We start from the raw sequence: 22,830 nt of genomic DNA, 5'->3' as shown, positions 1-22,830 counted from the left end.
TTCATAGACATTGGGCCTATGCCAGTTTGCATGGCTTGTTATTTTTGTGGTCCTCATGTAATCGACTTACAGTCCTAATAGGTAGATCACAGTTTTGAGCTACTCCTGATACAGTGAGCTATCTAGGAAAAAGTTATCACTTGCTGGAAAGTTTCAAAGTGCTGAGAGCTATTCATAAAAATATGTGAACTGCCACATTGGTCAGGTTCAAGGCTTATCTGCCCTAGTATTCTGCAGGTATTCTGTGACATTCGGGGAGGAAAATAGTTAGACTTCTTGTTGTCAGCTTTATAAAGGTTCGTAGATGTCTCCTCAATATATGTAATTTCATGATCTCTTAAAAACCTCTCATCCACCTACTGAAATTCATCTTGAATTGTTTATTTTTATCCTAGATTGACACATTTCACACTTTTCTTTAAAGGTAGAACTTGATTATATTGGTATTTTTATTTCAATTTTTCAATTTTTGGAGTGGCAGAATGTTGTTATTGAAAAAGATCTTAAAGGTCTCCATTGTAACCTCTTCATTTGTACTTGAGACCTGCTCAACTCCTAAAGTTAATAGGGACAGATCTGAGAAACTGACTCCAAGTCCTAACCTCTTGCTTATTTTCTTTCTAGGGGGATATCTGTCTCTCCAAACTTCTCTAAATCCAAATTTATTACCTCTTACCTAATAGATGGTTCCCTGTTGACTTCACTGTTTGTGCTAATAGCCTTTTCATCACCATCTTGACTTTGGATTCTAGAACATCGCCTACTTCCCCATTTTCTGTGACCCTTACATTCTTCCTGTCAGTCATTATGTCTGATTTATTGTTCCCCCTATCTTTGCCCTTTCTTTGCAAATCCTCAAGCCGCCATTCTGGTTCAGACCTTTAAAAGGCTGAGTTACTGGAATGTAGTGTTACCCAAAGTGGGTTGTTCCATAAAAAATTAGTAAGCTGGAAAAAAAAAAAAATCCCACCCATAAAGTTGGTAGATGTTCCTGTAAAAAGGGTTCCTTGGCCAGGTACATGTTAGAAGAGTTGGTTTAACAGTGTTTCAAATAAGTTTCTTTGGAGAAGAGCTTCTCCTGGCCTTCATTTGTGACTGTGTACTGTGAATTCCCAAGAGAAAGATATGGTATTCACATATCCCAACTTATTTCACCATTGTACCACGTTTCGGGGGATCATTTTGTAGATTACACTGCTGTAGTCACTTCATTGTACCTTTTTTGGTTCCATCACTACCTGGCTTCCTGTGTGAATGTGGATTCCTTGTGAGCCGTACTTGGTTCACTCTCAACTGTGTCTTGAGCTTTCACCTTGTTGTTCTGAATCATTCCTTCACCCCGGAAGCCCGTCTCCCCTATCACATTGGCACATCTTTCTTGCCCAGCTTTGGGCCCATCTTCTCCGTTAATTTTCCCAGTCTCAGGATGCCCTTGTTCTTCTGAACTTACAATAGTGTTTCACAACTTAAGAGAGAAAATACTTGAATCACAGTGAAATCTTGAAAGTAACCTTACACACTCATAGAGTTAAATTATTGGAATTCCCACGAACTTCCATTTTCCATATTTGCATCACTGGATGCATCACGTGCACATCCCGTTCTCCTCTGTTTCCCCCCACAGGTTAGTTTGCACATATGTTCAACAAGGTTGTCACTTGTGGGGCTTTTTTCTTTAATTTTGTGTTATTGGAATTGTGTTGCATTTAAATAGAAATTCGAGGAGAATTGAAGTCTTTATGGCTTTACAGCTTCCCATCCACAAACCTCATAAACTTCTTTAATAGGTCTTTTATGTCCTTCAATGAAATTTTATCATTTTATGTGTAAAACTCTTTCATACCTACCTTTTATTAGATTTGTGCCAAGGTGCTTCATGTTTTCTGTGGTCAATCTGAATGAATTATTGAGTACATTTCTGGTTAGTGTTGCTGGTATACAAGAAAGAGATTGATTTTGTATTTGTTTTTAAACAAATAGTTTAAAAATAGTTCTTGATTGATCAAGTTCACATCTAAACCTGTGTTTGTTATGGGAGCCTGCAGTTGGGTGGCTTTTCTAACAGAGCACAAAATAACTTAGCCTTTATTGAAAATGTCATAATTCACTTTAGTTATTTTTCTTTTTAGAGGCAGGGTCTGGCTCTGTTGCACAGGCTGGAATGCAGTGGCATGATCATAGCTCAATGCTGCCTCAAACTCCTGGACTCAAATGAGCCTCCTACCTCAGCCTCCCAAGTAACTGGGACTATGACTCTAGGTGTGTGCCTCCATACCCAACTAATTTTTAAATTTCTTGTAGAGATAATGTCTCATTGGTTCCAGGCTACTGGCCTCAATCAGTTCTCCTGTTTTGGTCTCCCAAGTGCTGGGATTACAGGTGTGAGCCACTGCACCTGGCCTAATTTAAAAACTATATGTAATACTTTTAAAAGTAAGGAAGGGGTGACTTCTAGTTATTTAATGCATTCATTTATTAACTCATCAAATGTTTAGGTGCCTAGTATGTTTCAGACACTGTACTAGGTACTGTGTTTTTATTTGAGAGACAGGGTCTTGCTTTGTTGCTCAGGCTGGAGTACAGTGGTGCAATCTAGCTCACTGCAGGATCAAACTCCTGGGCACAAGTGATCCTTTTGCTTCCACCTCCCAAGCAGCTAGGACTACAGGCGGCATCTCCTCATCCCACTAATTTTTAAATATTTTGTGGAGACGGGGTCTTGCTATGTTGCCCAGGCTGGTCTTGAACTCCTGGCCTCCAGTGATCCTCCCTCCTCAGCCTCCTGAAGTGTTAGGATTATAGGATTATAGGTAGAGCCACCACACCCATCCTGTACTGAGTTTTTAATGTTGAACAAAACAGATGTGGTTTCTGCTCTCATGAATATGAAGGGTAAGAGACATTGTGGCAATGGACACAGATAAATACATATTCATGCATTGGCATAGATGCTATGAAGGAAAACGACGGAGGGCTGTGAGAAACAGAAAGGAAGAGAGAGGGGAATTTAGATTGGGGTACAGGGAGAGCCTGTCTGAGGAAATAAACATTCACACAGCTACCTGAAGGATGATTTGGTGTTAGAGGATGAGGAGGATGGAAGAACTTTTTAGGCAATAAAAAAAGACTCAGAAGCCCCAGGGTGAGACTCTACTCTGAATGATACAAGGATGGGAATCTTAGTGACTGATGACTTAAATCAAGTTATTAAAAATTCTTAGTAATTATCATAATAGTGGTATTAAACAGTGTTTTACACACTATATGACAAAGTGAAGATATTTGTTTTTGGTCAGTATATCCTCCTCATGCGAAATGAAGCTGCTTGAATTCAGAGAGCTGCCTCCATGATGAGGCTTGAATGGGGCACTGCCCATGCCCCAACCCCCTCTGCATTTTGAATACTGCCAGTGCTGCTGCCATTGGGTCCTGGCAGCTGCTGGATATTGTCCTGCTCAGAACTTCCTCCCGAGCTCTTCACTAATAGACTGGGTCCTTGCTTCAAGGTCAGGTCAGGTCAGAAGAAGACTGCTCTTCTTCCTGGGAGGGGTGGTGAGCAGGGCCTTCTGTGTTTTTTCCAGTGTCTCAGCCTTCTCCGCTCTCCCTCCACTGTCTTTTAACCACACACAGAGGGCTCAGGCATGTAGTGGGGTGGGATCCAAGCTGAGTTCCACACACCTCATTCCACCTAGAATCCGTGCTCTGTTTGGTCATTGAGGTGTTGCTCTGGGGCAGGCATGACTGAGCTCATGTTGAGATGAGTCCTCTCTATAGTGAAAAGCTGTGTGGTGCAGTGGTTGTGGGCTGGCTTCTGGAGACAATACTGGTTTTTGAAACTTGATTCTTCTGCTTAGTAGCCCCGTGACCTTGGGCTTGTAGTTTAATCTGTGTCTGCCTCATTTTTCTCATCTGCAAAATGTGGGTAATTTTGCAGAGCTGCCTTCTTTGGGTTATAGAAAGGATTAAATGAATCAATACACGTGCAGTCTCTGGAACAGTGTTAGGCCCAGAGCAACCACTTGGGGTAGATGTTAGTTACTACTATTCAGTTTTTCCTGCAAATGCGTTCCTGGGGTTCCTCCTCCCCCACACCAGATATTTAAACCTGCTTGAATTGTAGCAGTGCACATGATTTAGGATTTCATATGGGGGACTCCTTTGGAAAATATAGAGAGAAATATGGCAAAAAAAGAAATAAAAATGTTAACGGTGATTGCATTAGGGTAGTAGATTGGGGTGACTTTTACTTTTAACTCTCTGTTTTCTAAATCTTCTACAATCTGCTTATGTTACCTTTGTACTAATAATGTAATAAAATCGTTTGAAGAAAGAAAAGTCAAGCTGCCAGTATCCAAGTGGTTTGCTAAAAAGGACAGGAGAGAGTGAGAAGCCGGGGTGGGCCTGCTGTGGTGACCTTCACAGGTGAAGTACCCCCATTTATGCTTATAGTTGCAGAAATTAAGTAACGATATTTAAAAGCCTTTAGCAGAAGTATCCCTAAAAGTTAGAAGATGGGGCCATTCCCGGTGAATTCCCTTTATCTGTGAATGGTTGTTTTTCTTTCTGTCATTATTTTCCCTTTTTATTTCTTCCTGTGCCCCCTTAGTGGCCCCTTGCCATCTGTCACTCTCTCATTTGGTCCCCTCTTCCTCCCCCTTCCCCTTGAAAATTCCTCCTTTTGATCCATCTGCTTTACTTGCTGTCATGCAGAAATGAGGCACCCATTTATTCCATTCAAGATAAAGCATCAATTTTATTTTTATTGTAGGTAGATAAATGCAACTTTTCACTCTCAAAAATCTAAATGAAGTTGGCTTTACTTACTTACACCTAGAATTAATTGATTAGTTAACTTATTTGCTGACAAATTAATGAGCTCTGGGGGTCTGCGGCCTCCTAAAAGCACCAGGAATCTTGGAAGCTTGGGTGGCTGCAAGGAACGGAAGATTGAGGGGATGTTGAAGTTAAATTTTTCCTCTTCGCCTATTTTGCATAGGGTTATCTGTGTTGCTACCATTTTGGTCTGTGTCAGAAGTTTTGAACTTTTCCAAATTGAAAGAACAGAATTCTGGAAAATTACTAAAATACATTTTTACAAAGAAACTGTGCCAAATCTGACAAATTTCTTCAAAAGCCCATGATTTTAATCACTGAAAAGTTCAGTGAGCTTTCCAGCTTTTCTTTCATGCTGTTCTTTTTATGTAATTGTGGGTGGAGAAATGGACTTTCCTGCAAAGTGTGTTTATCTACAGGAATTTATTCTTAGCAGTGGTATTTTGTAAGTACCTTAAAAATAGTCCTGACATAAATTTGAAAGAAGGTAGTGGGTTACAATAATGTTACCTGGTATCAGCTGAAGAGCTGTTTACATGAGGAATATTGCTAATTAATTGATGCTGCATAGTTGAGTCTAAACTCTAGTCGAGGTCATTTAAATAAGGGGAAGTAAGGTGATGCCTTTCTATACCTTATTCCACAATTTAGTTTTTTTTTTTTTTTTTATCTCCCATGACAAATGCCTAATTTGAACATATCATAAATATTTATGATAGTTCTTTTTCTGCTTTAAGGAAGTCTGGGACAACTACAGTAAAATCTAGTTTTATAGAATGTGTATACCTAGACTTTAGCACTGGTTTTTCAAAAGAAGACATCATAGGAATTTTTAAAATTAGAAACAATATGTTTATCACTTAATGATGGGTATGCATTCTGTGAAGAGTGTTGTTAGGCAATTCTGTCATTGTGTAAACACCACAAAGTGGATTTATACAACTCAGATGGGACAGACAGCCTGCTACACACGTAGACAGGTGTAGCCCACACAAATATAGCCAATTGCTCCTGGCCTACAAACCTGTAAACTGTGTTATTGTACCGAATATTGTAGGCAGTTGTAACATAATAGTTAAGTATTTGTGTAGCTAAACAAAGAAAAGGAATAGTAAAGATATGGTATAAAAGATAAAAAATGTTATACCTATCTAGGGCACTTACCGTGACTAGAGCTTGCAGGACTAGAAGTTTCTCTGGGAGAGTCAGTGAGTGGTGGGTGAATGTGAGGACCTAGGACATTACTGTGTACCCCTGTAGACTTTATAAACACTGTACTCTTAGGCTACACTAAATTCATGAAACAACAAAGTAATTGCTCTGTGACGTTACTAGGCAATAGGAATTTTTCAACTGCATTTTAATCTTACAGGATCACCATTATGTGTGTGGTCTGTTGACCGAAATGGATGCGGCGTGTGACTATGTGCCCTTTTTGAGAATGGCAGCGGTTGTAGCTGCTTGTTAGCTTTTGTCACAGAGCTATAAGATGTTGGCATGACCTTGTATCTTCATCTCATACACACCAATACTGTGGAGGAGGATAAAGTTGTTGAGTTTAACCTAGGCATCCCAAGGGTGTGGCATGAGCATGGAAGACATAATGCTGGAACCGCCAGCCCAGTCTTACTACTGGGCACTTGTCGCCAGTTTAAACAACAACACAAAGGTATAGGTAAAATCTTAAAGGAAATTTTTACTAATTTAAGCCCTTCGAAGTGACCTGTTTTGTGTCTCATGGACTCTGGGATGTAATACCTGACTGTCTTCTGCAACTTGGATGGAGGAAATGCCCCTTCCTTACCTGGCAGGCAGTGAGCCAGGTTGGACATTTGATTCATAGTGAGCTTCACCTACTCTGTGATTTAGCTTCCAGCTTTACAGTTGCTGCCTTGGCAGCAGCTTGTGCATGGTGATCTTCTTTTCTGACTAGAACAGTTAATAACCCCGGCAGATGTTGGGAGCCCAGTTGTGCACCTGTTTATATGTCCAGTTGGATTTCTTAAAAGAATTAATCAATGTTGAGGATCTCATGCTGAGGGCTACAAGCATAATAGGATTTAGGGGGAAATTTTGTTTTATGGGAGTTTGAGTTGGTATTGCAACAGATGTAGCAGGAGGTAGAACAGCAGCTGAAGGGATGCAGGAATTCTATGGTAAAATGAGTTTAAAAAGACACTCATGAGCCTACCAGTCTAAAGTATCAACTATGGTCATTTCTGAATATTCCTTTCGAGGCTTTTTATGTGAATGTTTTAAAATATGATCATAATCATAGAGTACATACATTTTCTATATTGCTACATAGTATTTGAAATAAATTTTATAATTATGTATTATTCCATTGAGTGCTATCATTTTCTGCAACATCCCTTTATTTTGGGGCATTTGGGTTCTTTCTGCCACTTTGCTGTTGTGAATAATACTGCAATGAGCCTTTTTGCACATTTAACCTTTTCTATATTTTGAGTGATTTTCTGACAGTAGAGATTGAGATTCAGGTGATTGGGTCAAAGATTGCTGTGAATACTTCAATGTCATCAGGTAATGGATAGAGTGACTTGGTTGGTGGGGCAGGGAGAGTTGGAGTCTGGGATAACTCCCTAGTTTCTGGTTTGTGTGATGTTGGGAATGGTTTACATAGACAGGGCTGGAGATGAGGGGTTCATTTTGGAATGTCGGGCATCCAGACAGTGAGGGAGAGTCAGGGACTGTTGAAATGCAAGGTCCAGAGCTTAGGGAAAAGCCAGGGCCTGGGGTTCAGGTGAAGGGATCGTGGGCAGCTACATGTGGCAGAAGGTGTGGATAATGTTAGGATTGCTTAGAGGGTAGAGTGAGAAGAGAGGAAGGCAGAGGACAGAACTCTGGGGAACATCATTCTGTGACAAGTAGAGGATGGAGAAGCACTAAGGAAAATAAGGAGTGTCTGGGGGTGGGATGTGGACAGCCAGGGTTTCCGTTCTTTTCAAGAGCTTACCTTGGTTAAAATAAGACTGAGTGGGTAACTATCCTTGTAGAGCCTGGGGGCAGAATTATTTTGGAGGGTATGATATTACAGTCTTTTTTTCCAGATAGGCTTCTTTTTTCTTTTTTTTTTTTTTTTTTTTTTTTTTAAATTGAAACTATATAGAAGTTAAGGTTATTCTGTTTGGTGCTGAGTGAGGAGCCTTTACATGCATGGTATTGGGGTCAGGGTTGACTTGTAAGTACGTGTTAAACTCTTTGGCTGTTTGGGGCTTCTAGTATGTATATGTTTACATAATGTTGGTTGTTTTGGGGCTTCTGGAATATATGTCTTTACATAGTGTTTCAGTAGTCTATTGAAATATATCAATATCATTTTTATATAAAAAATATTTTTATTGAAGAGGCTGAATGTTAGATTTCTAAAACTGTGTAAGTCATGAATGGATTTACCATTTAGCTACTTAGAGGAGAAACACCCAGATGTTTCTGGGAGCCTTTGCTTTTTTTAAGAGAGTGAAATTCCTTTTCAGAGAAACATTTGTCTGTGCTGACAATTTGAAAGAGTATATAATTTTAAATCATGAAACTCAAATTAATTTTTAATAGTAATTTCTGTGTTTATTCTTTCTATCTTTAAGAGCCAGGTTATAGAATGACATGGGACCTTGTACCCTTGACTCTATGTCTGATTGTGGATTTGAAGTATTATTTTTGTGCTTTCCTAAATGACTTAAACACTTATGACTATATATTTGGGTCAGAATAAATATGGTAGTTGGATATACTTTTGAAAAACCAACCAGATTTTTAACCTGGTAATATGATAGTACTGTTCATTCTTATAATTGTCTAGACTCCCAGCTTTAGAAAATAGTATGAGCTTTTATTGACTTCCAGACTTGCTGGATTAGTTGGTGTTCCTTTTTCCTCTGTAAAGTGGATCAGCTGATGCCTTAGACACACTAATACTCCAAGCCAGAGGGCTACCCTGTAGTGTGTTCTCGAGTTTCTTTTCCCACCAATTGAGACGTATGCTTCTCCAGACTTGACTGTGTTAATTTCCAGACCTGTGTGTACCAGTTGTACTTATTATAGTTTAATATAATAACTTTAAACATGTGCCAAAATAATTGTTTCTGTGAAAATTCACTTGAATGCTTTGGAAATCACCTGATAAGAATGAATTTCCATAAGTGACTGCAGCCAATTTAGGAGTGGCTGAGTTAAGTAAAAAATTTGGGGGATCATAAAATAAAAGTATTCTCACTGATATTATCAGTCACTCATGATTGGTGGGTTAAGTTGTGATTATGTAAAACTTGATAGTCTTACTGGCTCAAAGCAGTAATCCATGTTCACACTGTGTGTCCATTGTGGATCGGTGGGGGACTCTCAGACTGATGGGGCAGTGACTTCTTGAACATTGCTGGTCCCTGTGGCAGAGGGGACACCTGCTTTGAAGCTCTCTTTGGCTGTATGCCTAAATTCAGCAGGCAGGGTGTAAAGAAGGGGTTTGGGGCATTTGTAAAGGGTAATGCAGTCTACCACACATCACTTTCCAGGGCTCTGTAGAGCCTCACCATTCTTTAAAGAAATTGGACTTAGAGGATGATGCCTTGAGGATGGTTTATTAAAAAAAGACCATTGAGTGCTACTACGGCGGACATATACTCAAACAAAAGGCCACTACAACAAAAGATTAGCAATAACTGTATATTTTTAGAGCTTCATTTAAAATGAGATGTTTAGATATGTATCATTTTTTTTATGACTTTCAAATTTAACTAACTTTAAAAAAATCAACCAAAATTTCAATCCTTATGCATTTGGATAAGAGAACCTCTACTTTAGTCTTAAACTCTCCTGTTTCTTTTGCACCCTCTATCAAATTAGTTTCCCGCTTTTTATGATGGACTTATCTGTGTTTTCTCTTGGCACATCTCCTGTTTCATTTCCATTAGCATTATCCTAATTCTTGTTCCTCAACTGCTAGATTGGTGTCCCAAGTGAATTCCTTGGTATAATATCTTGCATAGGGCCTGTATGCAGTGAGAAAAAGGCACTCTTTGGGGTAGACACAATCCCACAGCAGCTCAACTTTATTTTAGTCATCATTTCCCCTCCTAGCTGGCCCACTTTTATGCAGTACACAAACTGAACAGCTGTACAGAGCAGTCCTTCTCCCTGCATTTAGTCACTTTCCCAACAAATTCAGACTGCCCATCCTCTGCTTAAGCCCCCGTTAAATTTGTTGTCTCTGTTGTGTTCCAAATCGTTTTGGTGGCTCCCTGTCATCTGTATGCAGTGGCTGTCCTCACTTTTTTCTTCCATGGGACCATCACCAGTGACCCTCAGTCTCACTTGTTGCCATCTTGATGCATTGACGTAAGTAACGACTGCAGCACATATGCACTGGTTAGGCTGTGAAATGCTTCCCTCTCCCCACCCACCCATTCCCACCACTCTAAAACTGTGAGCTCCTGAGGTCTGACTCCTAGTCTAGCCTTGAATTACCTTTCATCCCAGCTTCATTGTTCACCAGGCCCCATACCAACCGTCCTTGGCTACCATTCTGAGCAGCCACCATCTTCTGAATATGTTTTTAAATTTCTTGCTTTACACTTCTTTTCTACTTAATCACAACTTATTCTTTCATCTCTTCAGCTATCCTGTGATTCTTCTGCACCATGATCATAGCTCCACCTCTAAACAGAAATGTTCATCCCTATAGTCCTCCTTTTGAGGTGAATCACATGCCCTATGTGAGCATATTGCATTGGTTGTCTTGCTCTTAAATATTCTTTCCTCAATTAGTTTGCACATGCATGAGAAGCAGTAGATGTGTCTCTCATTTTTCTTCTTTTGGTGTGTATTACTTTGTGTATACCAGGAGCATGGGTCAGAGTGGGAGTTTGTCAATAGAAGAGAGTCCAGCATGTAACTATGATGGACTCTCGATCAATTTTGTATGATTAACTCATATAAAACAGCCCTGGATGGAAGTTGAGGCCGCCTCTTCCTAGCCACAGGATATTGACCTACTTTCCCCTTCTTATCTGTTTGCAAAATATTTGTTGTACTTAGTGTGTTCTCCCTGTCACAACGAATGTTTGTCTCTCTCTTTCATATGAACTGAAGGCTAAAGTGCTAGTTAAATCAGTGGAAAAAACAATGGAGAAGAAAAGTTGGTAAGCAGTTTTCATTTCTAAACTAGAGGGGCCTTATAATTTTGTCATTTAAAAAGAATTCTAGTTTTTCTACCCACCTATTGAGAAACAAACTCAATAAGGGTAGAATTGTAAATTTTAAGTGTTAATGATTTATAAGAATGTATTTTAAAAGCCCCTTTTTTGATAAACTACTAATAGAAGGAAGTTATCAGGTTTTTAGAAAGTAGTTCACTATTGTATATTTTATTTCTTACTAAAACTTTCTTTGGGAAAGTTTGTTGTATTGCTCAATACGTAGTCAAGGCAGTTACTTTAAAAATTAATTTTTCTATAGCTTTATAGTTTAGTAACATGTGTGCTATATTCAAGGAGAAAAAACTGTGTGGGGTTGTTATTTGTAGATATGTCTCCTTATATGAATATATGAAATAATTGCTGTATCGTGTAGAGGATTTGGAAATTAGCAGAACTATTCAAATTTAGTTAACATTTATAAATGTGAATTTTATAAACAAAAATTTCAGTAAACATTTTATTTGTGACTTGAAATGATCAGTTATGGCGTGCCTTATGAGTTGGTTTGTATTGTCTTTTGTTCTTCATGACTACTTCAGAATGTATTTAGGGATATATAAGAATTATGGTGCCTTTGATTTTAACAGTAATGCTTCCAACATTAGAAAAACTAAAAATTGACCTAGAAAATGTTTCCAAATTCTAATACGATTGTTGATTTTAATCAGTGTAGGTAGGTGAAGTAACCTACTACAGCAGTTTAGCTATTTTCTTTAAAAATTCTTTTAAAATGACAAAGTAGTTTTGCCTTTTCAATTTACATTATCCATGTCTTTTTTGGAACATCTTAGCTATTTTTGTTTGATCAATTCTCAACTAATAAACATTCATGAAATCCCAATGTAAATGTATAAATCTCTCTCTCTTTGTTTACATAGTTTATTAGACTTTACTTTAGTGGATAACTGCTGGAGGAAGCTTCTGAATTTTTATTATTCTACAAAACTTTCTTAAACCTTTAGTACGAAGACACTCCCAAAGCTTCACTGTTGAGATTTTTAAATTTGTTTTACAAAATCTAATTGACGTTGTAGATTTTTAAATTTGTAATCTTTAGACTTTTTTTGCTTTCCTAACTAGATGAGTTAGGAAATAAGTAGCCAGTTCCATTTTGTAGCTAACTATGTATTGTAATCACACAGAAAGCGTGTTCAAATGTGCCTTGATGGCTTAACTTATCTGGTTATTCTATGTGTCTCTTTCTGTGCTGTGTATGGTTACACTCTTAATACATTTTATTTTGATTATGAGGTCAGAATAAAGAGAGCTGCTTTCCTTTGCCTCTAAGTAAATGTCATTGAGAAACATTCTTGCGGTCTGGCGTTTGCTGGCTTTTTGGTTTTTAACATTCGCTATAACCAGATCCAGGATACATGCTTACCCAAAAATGAGCAAACTCAGTCTTTCCAGAGTTGAGCCTTTTTTTTTTTCGTTGAATCAACAGTGTTGGAAGCTGCGACAAGATCTTTGAGGATGATGTGTAACACACCTTTGTGAGGAAATCGAGGCTCGAAGGTGGCACTGTGCCCAGGGTCTCACTGTGAGCTTGCTGCAGAGCTGGGTCTGCAACTTGGATCTTGTGGATGTTTTTTCCAGAACCACTGCAGTAGTCATTGTAACCTACAGTCTGTCGCAAAATGCCAAAGCTGTTGTTTTCTGGAGGGATAATTTGCTTCCTTAGCCCACAAACAAGAATAGTGCACTAAATTCAGAACATTTCTCTCCATTGTCCCTGGAAAGAACCTGAACGATGGGAAGGCCCCTGTTTTTTTTTTTTTTTTTTTTTTTAAAGAAGGTTGTTCTGCCTGCTGTACCCCAGGCTGTTTTATGTGAGTGTCTTTGTTCAGAACCAATCTGGAGTGGCCTCCGAAACACAGTAATAGTACAGGGAAACCTATGTGAGTGCCTACCAGGTGCAAGTCACTGTACTTTTACTTATAACGAAGGAGTCCCTTGAGTGATTGCATGATTTGATCAAGTATAGAGAGAACTGAGAAATGAATCTACAAGTGGTATAAGACTATGGTGAGGATCTTAGCACATGGAGCAAGATTGTGACCCTCTGATTAATAAGCTGATTCATTTGGAAGGGAAGTTGGTTTTCCCCTGGTGGCTGTATTCAATTCAATAATCACCCGTCGTTCTTGGCGTCTGTGCACCCACCACGAACAAATCAGAGTCGGGCATGCCAGTTATATTAACAGTTTTACGTTCACCTAGGGGTTCCAGGGTTCTCAGGTTTGCCAATCTAAACACACTGACTTCTTGGAATTTTTAAAATCTGCCTCGAAGGAACACATTGAGAAGTCCGTATGTTATAATTAGCACGTTCCTCTCTACAGCTGAGTTTGTGTTTCTGGATATAACAGCAGTTTATAGTTTTTGGCTACCTTGTCCCTTAGGAACTTATAGCCCTTTTTCAGACGTTAGCTCATTAATTCTCCTACCAGTCATTGTGAGCTGTATAGCATGATGACAGGTTCCTCTCACAGCTGGGGCTGCATGCTGCACATTCTGGACCTTCTAGGGTTGTGGCAGGTGAGGGCTCTATGTTGAGAGGGTGGAGACGGGGGCAGGGCATGACTTATAGACCCAGCCTCGGGGTGGGGGTTGCACTCTCTGAAGTTGTCCTGCCCTTTGGCAGCCATTCCTGCCATGACTCTGCAGAGCTTCCTCCGGGAAATGACTGTAGGGTCAGTGATGCTGGTGCATTTCCTCCTCGGGGTATTAAACCTCATGCAAGGTCAACTGCAAATGAGGCAACTCACTAGGTTAGTTACCTGGACACATCTTCCAGAAGACAGGACAGAGAGTAGGTGAGCTCTTCGGGGTCAGAAGAAGAAACGGACATTGGAGAGGGTGAAACTCATCTAATAAGTTGGCTCTCTCAGTCAGGCTACGTAACAACCCTGTGGAATAGATATTGTTATCCCTGAGTCTTTAGATTAGAAATTTGAATTCCAGAAATGAATTCCTTTGGATTTGAGCCTGGGCCTGTGGTCCACAGCCTGTGCCATACCACACTGGGGTGGATTGAAATGATCCTTTGTAGTAAATTATTGCTGCAAGCCTTCTGTAGTATAGAAGCAAAACCTCTCTTTGAAAAATGGTGCAGTGTTCTGAAGAGCTTGGTGATTTAGGAATTAGACTGAAGGGTATATGTAATAAAATAGGTGTGAAAGACCATTTTCAGACCCGTCAGAAAAGCTTCATCCTCACCCTGGATCTTCTAGAAACCAGCTGGGTCCACTGCTTTCTTTTTTAAAAGAAGGTTTTGCCTGGGATTCTAAGGTCTCACTCCTTGCTCTTTAATTATAAACAAAGGCACTTAGAAATTTTGCCTTTACATCACAAGTGAAAGTTGATCACTGGTAATCCAAAACCTTCCATGTTGTTACAGCAGCTGCTGTTATTTTTGACTCAGAATTTCTACTAATTAGTCTAGGTGGTATACTTGTCATTCTCACTTTCCACAGTTGGGCAAAAAAACTCCCCGCCCTATCACTTTGCGAATTGTAAGGTTCTAAATGCTTTCAGTCCTTAATAACTGATCTGTGCCTGGGGGATTGAGGGTGATTCATTGAGGGTATCTCCTTGTCGATGGCTTTTGTTGGTAAGGCCAGCTTTTCTGTACTCAGAACAGACCTCCACCTTGGTGTTTCTGGCCCTTCTCTGCCTATGTGGAGACACAACCTAGGGTGTTAACCTGTGGATAACCAGAATGCCCCTCCCACTCACAGCTTCTTAAGGTTGGAGTCAAGTGTGGCATGTGGGCTTCTGTTTGCTTATATCCATTTGTTTGTTTTTACTCCCTGTTTAAATCTATTGTATTTCCTCATTGCCTGGTGATTTCATGTCCTTTGTATTAGCCAGAATTTGAACACAAGGCAACAACATACTCTATGGAAATTGCCCGTAGTTGTGCCTATTTCTTCCATAATCCAAGATTCTGACAAAAGCCGTCCTACTAGCATTCCATTAGACATTTTCAGCAGGAAGCTTTAGCGAAAATGGGGTGGGGAGTTTCTCAATATATAGTTGGCTTTAAGGATTGGAAAATGAACTATAGTTGGTGAGGCAAATGCCGTGAATAGACACACTTTATATAAATACCTCTAAGCAAGTGTGTAGGTGGGAATGAAAATCAGCCATAACCTAAATCTTTTCACAAATGCATGTTGGGACACCCACTTTCTCCTATGCTTCAGGGAGCCCTGCAAGGCACCCTAGGTGGTTCTGTGTGGCCTGCCAGCCCCATAACCTGTGAGAGTAATGCTGCTTGCGTAAATTGTCCTGAAGAATCCAGTTTTCAGCCAGTTTGCCTATTTGGTTGGTAAATACTAAGGAAGTGTCTTGTCCTTTGGCTTCTAACTTGAATCCTTTGTGAAGACATTCCTGGTGTGTCATCGAGGCTCTCTGATGGTCCTTTGCCAGTTATGACCTGGAGCGGAAGGGTAGTGATGATGGAAACTGTCCTGGACAGAAGAATGGGCTGTGCCTCTCTACTGTGCATTTATTTATTTATTTTCTCTACACATCAGAGCCCTGTGTGTCAGCCACACTGCCAGGCACGGGGCCTTTGTACATTGAGAACGTAAACCTCCTTTCTCCAGGGGAAGAGCAGACAAACAAACTCACAATTGTGAGGGAAGTATTTTGAGGTATTAGTCTGATCAAGCTGCTGTAATGAGACATCGTAGACTGGGTGGCTTAAAGAACAAACATTCATTTCTCACAGTTCTGGAGGCTGGGAAGTGGGAGATCAAGTTGCTGATAGATTCAATATCGACCATTTTAACCTGTTTTAAGTGTACCGTTCAGTCACATTAAGTACCTTCACACTGTTGTGCTGCCATCACCACTATCTCTAGAGCTTTTTCATCACCCCAAACTAAAACTGTACCTGTTAAACAGCACTTCCTCATTACCCTCTCTTTCCAGCACGTGGTAACCACCATTCTTCTTTCCGTCTCTATGAATTTGACTATTTTGGGTACCTCATATAAGTGGGATCATATTTGTACTCTTGGGACTGGCTTATTTCACATAACATAGTGCTCCCAAGGTTCATTGATGTTGTTGCATGTATCAGGATTTCCTTCCTTTTTAAGGCTGAGTACTGTTTTGTGGTTGTACCATACATTTTGTGTATGTACCGTACCATTTTGTGTATGTACCATATTTTGTTTATCCATTCATCCATTGATGGACACTTGGGTTCTGCCTACTCTTTGGCTTTTGTGAATGATGCTGCTATGAACATGGGTGTACCAACATCTGTTTGAGTTTCCTCTTTCGCTTCTTTTGGGTATATACCCAGAGGTGGAATTTCTCAATCATGTAGGGACTCTATGTTTAATTTGCTGGAGGATCTGCTAAAGAATCATAATGCTGGCTGAAAGGCACTAGGGAGTTACTGAAGGGTTTGAAGGAGGGTATGCCTAATCAGATTGTGATTTGAAAAGTAACTTGGGTAGTGTGGGATGGGGGAAAGGAAAGGCAGGGCTGTGGTGGCCAGACAAGGCAGAGAGACCCCTTAGAAGGCTCTTGAGGGGAAGGTATAGAGGTGAGAGTGATCAAGGTGATGCGATCAGTGAGAGAGGTTGGATATGGGGGAGGAAGTGAGAGACAGGGAGAAGCCAAGGATGAGAACTTGGATGCGTCAATTGTTATTTTGTGGAATTTAGAGGGAATAAGAGGTTTTTCTCATTTGTTTTTTTGTATTTTGATGTGGGATGATTGATACAAATTTTGGACACGTGTTGAGATGTTTGACACAGCCAAGTGGTAGAGATGATTGGTAGGCAGGCTGTCGATAATATAGGTTGCTAATTTGGGGCAAAGGAGAAGGTAAGAATAAAGGAGCAGATGGCCACGCAATTTGGCTGAATTTAAAAGTGGTGGGGGCATTACTAATGCAGCGCCACAATTTCAGCTCCTATGGAATGATTTCACATTCCTACCTTGAAACAGCATATCAAAATTTACAAAACGAGAAAAGGTGGCCAATTCACTGGTTGCATGAAAATCAGTTTTCAAAAGGATTCTAATAAATTCAAAAGGATTTAGACCAAAGCATAAGGATGTTGAATTTGATTTATAGTCTTTTTGCTCATCTCCATTTTCTAGATTTTTTTCTATAGTGCATATGTGCTACTTTTAATTATTAAAAAGGTTACTGAAAATTTCAAAAGTGGCCTATTTCTTTGACTTTCCTATTGGACTGCGAGTTCCTAGAGGGTGATGCCGGGAGGGGGAGGTACCACGATGTTCACTGTGTTCTTAGCACTTTACACCATGCCAGCAACACAACAGGACTCAATACTGTGAAAACTGGTTGAACTGAATTGAATGGAAATTTAATCTAACCTCTCTCAGAGACATGAGATTTGGTGCTATTTTAAAAGATCTAGGAAGGAAATTCCAGTTTTTCTCAGTCCCTTAGCTCACATTATGTTAGGTACTAAACCACATCCTACAGACTTGGCACCTCTTTTGCCTTTGTTTTGCCATCAGGATTTGCTGAGAGTTACTGTGTTCATGAAATCTTGCCATACTGGCCCCATTTTCTTACCTAAATATGTTTCTCATGTTATTCTTAAAAGCCTTAGCGATCTCGTTGGAAGCCAGCTGGCTCAGTTCTGTTTCCTGCCCTTTGTTGATAATATGTTTTTGGAGGAATGGATCAAAGTGGCTTGAAGCCACTGTCATTGTTTTGCCTTCTGGTCTGCTGTGACCAAACCAAAGGATGGCAGCTGTGAGGACCTGCATTGTTGTATGACTCAGCTGTCAATCGGAAATTTGCATACTTGTTTTCCCTTTGTATGTCATTGAATGGCTACATGTGCAAGAGGCTGTGCACCGTGCTTTTGGGAAATAAAGTTGAATAAGGCGTGATTCTTGACACCGAAGAGCTGATTTTCTAGAAAAGGTGCTGTCATGCATACATGACCACTATACAGGGAGGCTAATGAGTGGAACTGGAGTCAGATAAAACACACTTGTTACTATGTCAAGAAGAGTCCCTGTAGGTGCTGCCTCGGGTACATATTGCTAATGGTGTTATACTGCTAATGATGTTATTATCTATGTGTTTTAAATGTCCTCAATTACAATTACCAAAGCAATAGATAACTGCTTTCACTAAGTATTCCTGGAAATGACTCTTTTGGCTTTGTTTTAAAAGTTCCTTCAAACTAAGGGTAGTGGCTCATGCCTGCAATCCCAGCACTTTGGGAGGTCAAGGCAGAAGTATCATTTGAAACCTGGAGTTTGAGACCAGCCTGGACAATATAGCAAGATCCTATTTCATTTAAAAAAAAAAAAAAAAAAAGAGTTCCTTCAAATTTAAAACTACATTAGTGATTTAATATTCTTATTAATCATTGCAACCTCAGCTCTGATTTGTGAATATTCTTTCAAATTCTACAATAAAAGTGTTTCAGTGTGTACATTGTTCTTATTTGTGGTACTCTGAGAGCTTCAAATTCAATGGAGGAGCACCAGATAAGATGACTTTCATTTTAGCTTATCCTCCATCTCAGTTATTATTTAATTAATTATTAATTTGGAATAACTTCTTTGTATTATCATTTTGATATTGAATAGTGGAATGACCATGCACTCCACATGGATGTGCTGTTTTGTTTAGTCATCTCTGTGTGTTAGGGGGCTGTGTTGGTGACATATGGTAGGTGGCTTGCAATTGAAGGTTAATGACTAGGTAGAATCATTAAGTTTACATGTAGGCCACAGATGGCTATTTTAAGATGCTATTGGATGTTTATGCTGCATTCTCTTGGATTTTGAGTAACCTTTGAAATGCTGCTCACAGTATTTTAAATGGTGTTTTAACTTTGCAAAAGATACCAGTAAATGAATTAGTGTGTGTTGAAATACAGGTAGTAGTTACTTTGGAAGTTCTTGAGATGAGAGTAGATAGGGGAAGGAACCATTGTAATAATATGGTTTGTTTTTCTTGGATGGACCATCAGCTGGAAAGAGCTGGCACAGCCTGTGGAGTTGCCTGGCACCAGTTAGTGCGCTGGTGGCTGGCCTAAATTGGCACCCTTAAAAAGACTGCTTTTCTGGACTAGTAACCCAAACTGAATATACTGCTAAGTCTCAAAATTTTGAAACTAGAACATGGTCTGAGAATTTGTTTCCTGGCCTTGGTACTTTGCAGCTTGCCATAGCTTTTGGTAGTAGAATTCACCTGGGACTAGTAAGAAGCGTAAGAAGCAGTAGAGTACCTCTCCTGGGCTACATCTGCATGGCAGGAGGGCTTATTTCTTTCTCAGGCCACAGAGGCAGAGGTGGTGCTTGAGATAAGTTATGTCTCTCCGTCTTCCACCTCTAGGCGGGGTGAGTCTCTGAGCAGAGCCATATGTTTTCCTCTCTGGCCTTTCAGACAGTCCAGTTTCACAGCAAGCTTGCCTTTTTCTTGTAAATCCTTAAGAAATAGCCAACCCATATACTGGCGTCTTGAATTTTTCTCATATTCTCTAACGTCTCAGGGACAAAGGTCTAAGTCTTTAGATACAGTGGGCCATGGTTTAGTGTACTGTTTCACTGTTAAATAGCAAAAATGATCATCATGTCAGTCCAAGACAGCAGGTCCTCATGTCCTCTAGCCTGTGCCTTAGATCAGCCAGTGTTTGCTTTTTGGTGTGTTATTTAGAACACTTCACTTCCTGGTACCAGTCTCTTACTAGGTAAGATGCTTTCTGTTGCAAATAGAAAATCCAACTCAAACAGCTTAGGCAATAAAGATAATCAGCTTACAACACTGAAAACTTGAGAGATGGGACAAGCTTCGAGTGCAATTTGATCCAGAGGTTTGGGATGTCATCAAGGCTCCAGTACTAATAATTCTAGATAATTTTCTTTTTCTTTTTTTTTTCTTTTGAGACAGGGTCTCACTATTTCGCCCAGGCTGGAGTGCAGTGGTGCAATCTCAGCTCACTGCAACCTCCACCTCCCGGGTTCAAGCAGTTCTCCTGCCTCAGCCTCCTGAGTAGCTGGGATTACAAGGGTGCGCCACTACTACCTGACTCATTTTTGTATTTTTAGTAGAGGTGGGTTTTCACCATGTTGGCCAGGCTGATCTCAAACTCCTGACCTCAAATGATCCACCCTCCTCAGCCTCCCAAAGTGCTGGGATTCGGGCATGAGTCACTGCGCCTGGCCAATTCTAGGTAATTTTCTTGCCCTGTCCTCTTCCATAAGTCATCTTCTTCTTCCTACCAGCCCTTCCTGTGAAAGCAGAGATGGCTGTGGTAGTTCCAAGTCATGCCATCCAGAGACAGACAACCTTTGTCCTACTATTCCAAGCCACAGTCTCAAGCTCATCGCATGTCCAGCCTTAAATCAGTTACAGTGGCTAGACGATGAGAATATGTTGATTGACTTAGCCTAGATCACATGCTCATTCCTGGTACCTGAGTAAAATTGGTTTCCCCAGAACAGCATGAATTACTGTGGGGGCTCTTGGAAGGGAGGAGGTAGATCTATAACAGTATGTGTCAAACATAAAGTATCCCCAGTGCTCTACATACATTCCATTTAACTCTCCTTATAGCCCCATGTGGATTCTTCAAATGGTTTATGGAAATGTGGTGTTAGCAAGTGATTCTGAAACTTGTGCTAAGCACATAACTCCTTCAGAGAAGAAAAACAAATGGATTCTTTTGGTGGAGCCAATATGCCAACTAATTTCATTGAGATGTTGAAGTGAACCAGACCAAGGCTGGAGACGGTGGCCACAATCCCAGAAACTACTGTAGGAAGATACGGAAGTACCCCCACACCTTTTCCTTTGTGTCCTATTTTTACCTTGAGAGTGAGATAGGCTGTCATTGGCTCTTCTCCCAAAGTCCCGAAATGCTAAATAGATAAACAAAACAAAGCAAAACTGTTTGCATGACTCAGTGAATCTTGGTGTCACCTTTTCAGTGTGGCTTGCCTTACTGTATTTTGGTTTGCAAAAGCTGTGTTTTCAGAGGGCTTCACTTTTTACCAGTTGCCTATAAACAACATTTGTGTTGCTCTCTATTCCTCTTTGGATTAGAAAGTTGAGATGAGGTGTAAAAATTAGATATAAATCTGTAATTACCTTCTTCACCATCTTTTCCAATATGGTGAAGCAGGTAATTATAGAGAAAGGTTGGCTGCTTAATTATTGTTACCTGCAGGGAAGCTGTGTTGCCTTTCTGCAGCTGTTCCTATAAATAGACTATATACAGGAATCTACCCTGGGGCAGAGTTCCTATTCAACCTCTTTGCTTAATTTAAATTGCTGGTTTGAGGTAGTTATTTTTGAAACTCTTCTCAGGTTGACTTCTTAATCCCTAAGCCAAATTATATGTAATGCATGGCAGCTAGATTGCTTTTGGCATTACACGAGCCTGAGAACTTGAACTTTGATTCAAATGTTAATTTATTGTGGACAAATTTATTGTGACAAGTGGTCCTGTTCCTGTGCAAGTCCTTCTGTGGGCTCTGGCCCCACTGTCTCCGTGGCTCCTGCTGCATTTCCATAGCATGGCACATGCCTCCTGCCCCTACGAGTTTTGTTCCAAAACAGAGCCCCACCAACTTCAAAATATACAGAGCAATTCTTTGGGCCACCATTTGTTGGGTTTTCATGATAATCTGGGACTGTTCTTTTCAGGTAGAGTTGGCATAAAGTTATTAAAAACATACAATAACAAAAGAGTTACTCTATTGTTTTTCTTTTTAGTGTTAAATACTTCCTTATTTTGTTGTTTCTGGGAGAACCTCTCAGTTTCATCTTAGTCTTTCTTTTTTTGGCTTTTTATAGCCAAAAACTTGTTTTAATAGGATCAGTAAAAAAAGGATGTGTTTCCTCTGAAATCTAGGTGGACAAAAGAAAAAAAATGTAAAAACAAAAGGATATGTTTGTGGGTCCATATAAATTGCTAGTAATTAATAATAATGAATTTCTTCATTACTAGCCCTTCCCAGTTCTCTTTAAACCAGATCAACTAAATGTAGTTTCTGTTGCTTCTACAAGACCTACAGGATGTTCTAAAGTAGAATTGGAAGACATTTTAAGTTGCTGAGACTTCAGTAAGGAGACCAACCTTTTAAGACATAGTGTGCCCGAGTGACTCCTTAACAGAAAGAATCAAATATGCTTTCCACTCATTATCAGGGACAGGTATATATGTAAGTATTTATTAGTATTCTGAAGTATTGAGTATCAGCACACTGAAGTTATATAAAACTGACTTCTACATTGGAAACATTTAGAGAGAATGGCCCAGATGAATTTAGTTCTACCATTTTACCATTTAGTTCTGGTGATATTACAAAAAGTAATACAGACATGTGTGCGTACACACACACATCCCACACACTCCTATGCTCAGAAATTTGAAAGATTTTTAGTACTCTTGACAGTGATCAGATTGGAAGCCTTGGGGATTAGCATTCTGCTCTTGGGTGGCACCAGGCATATTAGTAGCTGGGTAGAATGCTGCCTTTGTAGTGTGCCTCTGTTTCCACTCGGTCGATTTCTGCATTGAGCCAAAGTGAAACTGTAGTATTTCTGGTCTGTTTACTGCATGTTAATTTGATTCTGCTATTAACAGTGGCATGTCTGTTGGAACAAGAATTAAGAACATGGAGGCCCCTTTTAGCAGGTTATGTTATATTGGCAGCCTGTGATTTACAAGTGGGTTATATGTCAGCATTGAATGTCTGGAATGAAATTTCTTCCCATAGATGCCATGTTAAATGTGGTGATTGAGTTCTTTCACAT

The 22,830-nt window shown here is 39.8% G+C and overlaps 1 protein-coding gene across 12 annotated transcripts in view; it reads left to right on the top strand.

Moving 5' to 3' along the window:
• MYO1B (myosin IB) overlaps positions 1 to 22,830 on the top strand; it is a 186,894-nt gene that overhangs the window by 6,855 nt on the left and 157,209 nt on the right. For 8 of the 12 annotated variants that reach the window (XM_037728546.1, XM_037728545.1, XM_037728542.1 and 5 more), the window contains exon 1: positions 10,602 to 10,988. The exons of the other annotated variants lie outside the window; for them this stretch is intronic. The gene's annotated coding sequence lies outside the window, so the exon portion shown is untranslated. Of the gene's footprint in view, positions 1 to 10,601; positions 10,989 to 22,830 lie in introns of those variants that run through there. 12 annotated transcript variants of the gene reach the window in all.

Source organism: Cebus imitator, unplaced genomic scaffold (genome assembly GCF_001604975.1).
Source record: "Cebus imitator isolate Cc_AM_T3 unplaced genomic scaffold, Cebus_imitator-1.0 Scaffold268, whole genome shotgun sequence".
Taxonomy (NCBI): Eukaryota; Metazoa; Chordata; class Mammalia; order Primates; family Cebidae; genus Cebus; species Cebus imitator.
Note: the sequence above shows the minus strand (reverse complement) of the source record. Positions and strands in the feature narration are given on the sequence as shown.